Source organism: Aethalodelphis obliquidens, unplaced genomic scaffold (genome assembly GCF_003676395.1).
Source record: "Aethalodelphis obliquidens isolate GAN/ISIS:26980383/991018 unplaced genomic scaffold, ASM367639v1 scaffold42, whole genome shotgun sequence".
Lineage (NCBI taxonomy): Eukaryota > Metazoa > Chordata > Mammalia > Artiodactyla > Delphinidae > Aethalodelphis > Aethalodelphis obliquidens.
Genome location: NW_020837986.1, coordinates 7,766,971 through 7,772,970, shown reverse-complemented (window position 1 = coordinate 7,772,970; position 6,000 = coordinate 7,766,971). Strand labels below are relative to the sequence as shown.

Here is a 6,000-nt window from a genome sequence, read left to right as displayed (position 1 = left end):
ATTGCTCTTCTAAGCTATCACCTCCATTATCAGCTCCTTACCTGTCTGACATATTACAGATGTTCCATATTTATTATGTTAGGAATGAATCTGGTTGAAAGTAACAGGTAACTTGACAAACTGTGGTCTAAAAAAGATTTTTTCCCCCCCCTCATAAAACAGGAAGGCAGTCCAGGGTTCGTGCAGCTGCTTGAGTATGACCTAAGGTACCAGGCTTCTTTTGTCCTTTTATTTCATCTTCCTTAGCACAATCCTCCTCATGGTCTCAAGATGATTGCTGCACCTCCGGGTGTTGTGCCTTAATTCCAAGCATGAAGTATGGGAAGGGTGAAGGTCACAAACTTCTCCAAAGAGTTCCTTTTTATTGTGGAAGGGAAGCTGTCCCTTGGGACTTCTGCCTACATCTTATTGGCCAGGACTTTGTCTTATTGCCACTTCTAGCTGCAAGGGAAGGTGGGAACTGTGTGCTTTGCTTTCCAGCCTCTGTAGTTTGGAAAGGCAAGGGATAAGTGATTGGAATAAATATTGAGAGCCTCTTACAACATGGGCCACACTGCGTTTAATTGAAATGTATTGCTTCGATCCACAAAGTATCCTGGATATAGCCTGTTCTTGTCCTGGAACATTCTTCCTTTTCCTTTTCTCTCCTCTAGTTACTTTCCTGGGTATGTATGTGTGTGTGTCGGGGGGAGGAGACAAAATATTGAGGAAACACTCTTATTTTTTTTTTTTCCCATGAGGGTACCAGTTCCCTTGTTACTCCTTCCTCCATGGTCTCTTCTAACTGAGGGTAAGGAGGAGGAGTCAGCATCTTCTTTGCTCCGTTCTGCTCTTTTCAGACACCGTGACTTCAGCACTACTATCCTGATCCCTTCCTCTCTGAATATCAAGGACAGTCTCAAGGCCAGGTTCTCCCTCCTCTTCTTTCTCAGCCCAAGTTTCCTCCTTTACACTCCCAAGGGACTTGAGCTGTATCTCTCTAATGGTATTTATCATTTTCTTCGTTGAAGCTGAAACCAAATGATTGGAAGTGGTACTGTTTACGAAATGTGTGGTGCATTGTAGGTGCTCAAACCGGTAGCTCTTGCTATTATTACTACTATTAATAATGTCATATCGCCTATATCAGACTCAGCTCCTTAATGACAGGCTCTGAATCTGATGTCCGATTCATCTTTGTAACACACATCTGGCCTGGAACTGAACATTGCTCATAATGCTATCAATATAAGGGGCCGGCGGGTAAAGGACAACATTTCGAAGGAAGGGTGCTGTAATGGTGTGAGAAATTCCTAGAACCTGAGTGGGAGCCAGAATCTTGCAGAGAAGACCCTTACTCCGGCCGCATCCAAAACAGGCAGAGTCCCAACTGTTTCATAGGGATGCTTGTGGACCGCCTCCACGCCTGTGTTGCGATGATGTAGGAGAGTCCGTCACTTCACCCCTCCTGCTTCTCCGGAAAGGGAGGCGGGACTATACCCCGCGCGCGGCGACCTGGGATAGCTGCGCACGCGCAGCTTCCGGCTCCGTGTCTTGGGAATTATTTGACGACACCGCCTCGGCCCCACACAAGTCTCTGATCAGGCGCGCCGCGCACGCGCAGTGATCCTCTAGGCTCGGGGAGTTATTTGACGCTGCCGCCTCTGGCAGTCGGAAGTTGCCTGAGCAGAGCACAGCCGGCCGGCCCGAGTGGCCTTCGTCGACCCGGGCACCCTGGGAGAGTCGCTGACGGGTGGACGGAGCGACCGCTTGAGGACAGCCGGCCGGGGCAGCGAAAGCGCCGGGCCTATGGCGCGGGTGGCGTGAGGCGGAAGGCCGAGTGCGGCCGGCGGCGGCGGCGGCGGCGGCGCCCGCCCCAGCAATGCGGGCCCCGCCCGTCGCCTCAGGTAACCGGGCGGCCCTCCCCGTCGCGGCCGGACCCTCCCCTCTCCTCCCCTCCGGGCGGTCTAGGGATGGCTAAACCTTGTTTCTCGGCCCCGGTGGCTCCAGGGGCCCTTCGGAAGCGCATCTCATTTTTGGGAGGACCCACGGGGTCCGTGAGAGCTTGGTTGTGGAGTCGGCGGCTTCTGTCGGGTCTGTTCAAACCCGGGGTGGCCCTTGAGAGCTGCCCCGGCCGGGCGAAGCTCTTTCCTGGCAGCCTGGGGGAGGGGGCGGGTCTGGAGCGGAGCTAGACAACTCTGGCGAAGAATCTGGTCCAGCAGAAAGGTTGGTCGAGTGGCTGTCGCTCTGTGGGGACGATGCTGCCCGTTGCACGGTGACTGTCGGAGGAGGAAGAGTTAATAATGAGAATAAACAGCTAGCCCTTGTTAAGCGCTTACTATACGCCGGCCATTGTGCCAGACCATTACGTTCACCCCATCTAACTTCACAACAGTCCGGTAAGGGAGGATGATTATCCCCATCTTACTGACGAGGCAACTGAGGCCCTGAATGGTTAGGTGACTTCTTTGCCCAAGGTTATGGAGCTGGTAAATTTGACTCGAGATTCAAGTTGTTGACAATTAGGTCAGTGGCTCTCAACTTCGCTGCACGTAGAAATCACCTGGGGCAGCTTTTAAAGATTCCTGATGCCCACGTAGCAGAGCCAGGCCAATTAAATCACCGTGTTTGGGAGTGGGGTCGGTGGGGGAAGCCAGACAGCAGTATTTCTTGAAGATCCCCACATGAATTCAGTGTGCAGCAAAGTTTGGGAACTGCTACTGTAGATAATTCTGCATCTCAGTAAAACGTTTCAGTGTTTCTCCAGTTTAAGTGTGTAAGAGAATTTTCTGGGAGTTTGTTTAAAATGCAGTTTCCACCCGCAGAGATCTTTTCATTAGGCCCACGGACTACTACACCTTGTGAAAGCCTGTTGGGGTTGGGAAGTAACTTTCTTTGCAGGATTTGTGAGTCAGCTGGACCTTTTAAAGTGCGTGCATCTCATGCAAAACTGTTAGTTTGCAATTTTCCTGGATACACAGTACTCATGGTTATAGTGTCTCTGATCTCTGGGTCTTGTTTGAATATGCTGTTCTCTGCCTAGTCTGTCCTCTGTGCTTTCTCCCTGCTCCGCCCAGACACACACACTTCTGCTGTTTCTTACACACATGCATGTAGCCTTTTCTTCCCATCTCTGGCTGCGTAACTCCCAGCATTCAAGAAGCCTCTGTGACCCTCACACCTCTCACTCCCAACCACCTTGGGTCTTTCCTGTTTGCTCTTTAGCATCATCATAATGGAATTTACCAGTGATTTTACTGTGTTGTATTTCTGTATTTTATTAGATTGTGAGCAACTGAGCCATGTTTTCTCATCTCTGTATTCCTCCCAGTTCTTTGACATAGAGACTCACAAAGGTTTTACTGAATGGAATGTTTGTGTCCCTTTTATGTCACAGACTGCATGCTGCAAACCAATTCTTCTCTATTTCCACCTTTGTAAAAGGTGTTTGGTAGTTCTTGCTCTACAGAGTTTTGTGCTTTTTGCTTGAAAATACTCTAGTTAGGTTCGTTAACTTTTCATTCAGCACTTAAATAAACACATTGAGTTCTTACAACTGGCGAGACACTAGGGAAGACTAACTATGTGCAGTCAACATTGGTTGATTTTTTTTTTAATTTAATGACTTCTTACCATGTTGTATCATATAGTAAGATTTCATGATGTTTTCTTTTTTAAAAAATTTTATTTATTTATTTATTTATGGCTGTGTTGGGTCTTCGTTTCTGTGCGAGGGCTTTCTCTGGTTGCGGCAAGTGGGGGCCACTCTTCATCGCGGTGCACGAGCCTCTCACTATCGCGGCCTCTCTTGTTGCGGAGCACAGGCTCCAGACGCGCAGGCTCAGTAATTGTGGCTCACGGGCCTAGTTGCTCCATGGCATGTGGGATCCTCCCAGACCAGGGCTCGAACCCGTGTCCCCCACATTGGCAGGCAGACCCTCAACCACTGCGCCACCAGGGAAGCCTGGTTGATTTTTAATATCTAGTTTTATCACAGTCAGATACAATCAGTTCTGTAGTGGAAACCTTTTTATTGCCCTTAGGCCTTTGTATGTGTTCCCTACTAAACACTGTGCCATCCAAACTAGTGTTTAGCTGTCATCCACTAAATGTTGTTACCTTGCTGGTACTTGGTAAATACTAGTAGATGGAAGTGCAGTTGGTAGTAGTTCATCCTGTTACCAGGAGAGATGACTTAAGAAGTACTTAATAAAGATTAAAACCTTGATGTCAGAGGAATTGACAAACTTAGTATAGATTTATTACAGAATGCCTGAACTGCTGTTGCCCAACATATTTACAAATTATAAAGGAAGGCAGCCCGGTAGTTCAGATTATATTTGTTCTTGGCTGGTCTTAAAACCACGTAAGGTTTATAAAAGTGAGTGAGTGAGTATGCGTGTGGAGGTCATTATGAAGAGGTTTTTGGACAATAAATATTTTCTATAGTAGTTAAATATGGTAAAGTATGTGGACTGAATAAGAAACACATTTCACGTAATGACATTCTTTACATCATACAGATTGTTATAGAAAGAATTTTCTTGGTTCTGTTTTGTACTGTTTACTCAAATTTTAGGCTAAGGCTAATGTAGAAACTGATGGGACAATTTATGTTAAATTCAGATATTCAAGAAACTTGCCCTTGTTTCTCTGATCAGATATGGGCAGAGTATCCAGTTCTGGCCTCAGCACATGGAAGAAACTCAATCTTCAAGCCTGAGGTTTAAGTCTCTAGTTTGATCCCCCAGAAAAGGTGGAAAACTACACATGCTCAGTTAAAGACCAAAAATGACTCTAATCATGATAGCCTGAGCCCTAGAAATGGATTCTTTTTAATTTGAGGTACCCATCAGTGTTAGCAGATGTGTTCCCTGACATGTGTAAAGGGCTTTTCGATAGAATACATGATTTTCTTTGGTGCAAGATGATTAAACGTTTTAGAATTAAGGTACATGGAGTTTGAGTTTTAGATGCAGAAAATAGGTAGCTTGCCCAAGACTACATGGTTGGCTGTAGCACATCTAAGAATAGAATGCAGGTCTCCTTCCTCTGGACTCAGTATCCCCTTCCACCCTCACGTGAGAGGATGTCTTGTTTCTTATTTTTGTTGTTTTGTGTGTGTGTGTGTTGGGGATGGGGGAAGTGGAGAGAGTAGTCTGCCATGTTTGAGATATTAAGTTAGATATATAATGAGTGCTTGTAGTATGACATGTACTTTGCTATATAAACTGGGGATATTAAGATAAATAAGACACAGCCCCTTTCCTTCAGGAATCTATAGTCTAGTCAGGGTTGTAATAAAAGTAAAAGTATAGTATCTAAGGCAGCTCTGTCAAATAGAAATTTCTACAATGTTCTATATCTGCACTGTCTAATGTGGTAGCAGTTAACCACATGTGATATTGAGGACTTGAAATGTGACTAGTTTAAGGAACTGAATTTATAATTTAATTTAAATTTAAGTAACATGTGGTTATGGCTGCTGTGTTAGAGCAAGTCTGAGGCATAAAAGATGAGAACTGTGGTGGGGGTGGGAGCAGGCAGGGTATCCATACTTTTTTGGACAGACTAGCAAAAACTACCTGTTTTCACTTTTGGGGAGGAATGCAGGCAGAACCTGTCTCCTTTTCTTGTAACTCAGGTGTTTGATAGGATCCTTAACAAATCTGGTGCACAGGTGAATACATTCCTTTTTGGCCAAGCTTGATTGATATTTGCCTTGGGGGTCAATAGGACTACAACAGAAATATGAAATATGTTCCTTTTGCCTTTATTAGTTGTAAAGGTTATATGGATGACCTTGAATGCACTTATGCACCTTAAAATCCAGCATTTATTTACTCAGTTGATTTATTCAGTGTTTTGGCACCCTGTACCCTATTTTTCCTAAGAGAAACAAGGCATGCCTGATAGTGTGTACCTTGCATTTGTACAGCTCAAAGTATGTTGACTTACGTTGTTTTATTTGATCCTTTTCCTAAGTCACTTTAGCTAGGTACTGCAGGTATTCTCCCTGTT

The 6,000-nt window shown here is 45.5% G+C and overlaps 1 protein-coding gene across 3 annotated transcripts in view; it reads left to right on the top strand.

The window, feature by feature from the left end:
* Positions 1-1,660: 1,660 nt before the first annotated feature.
* Positions 1,661-6,000, top strand: part of RALGAPB (Ral GTPase activating protein non-catalytic subunit beta) — a 100,180-nt gene continuing 95,840 nt past the window's right edge. For 2 of the 3 annotated variants that reach the window (XM_027078316.1, XM_027078314.1), the window contains exon 1: positions 1,661-1,886. The gene's annotated coding sequence lies outside the window, so the exon portion shown is untranslated. Of the gene's footprint in view, positions 1,887-2,260; positions 2,379-6,000 lie in introns of those variants that run through there. The other variant, XM_027078315.1, reaches the window with a different exon arrangement.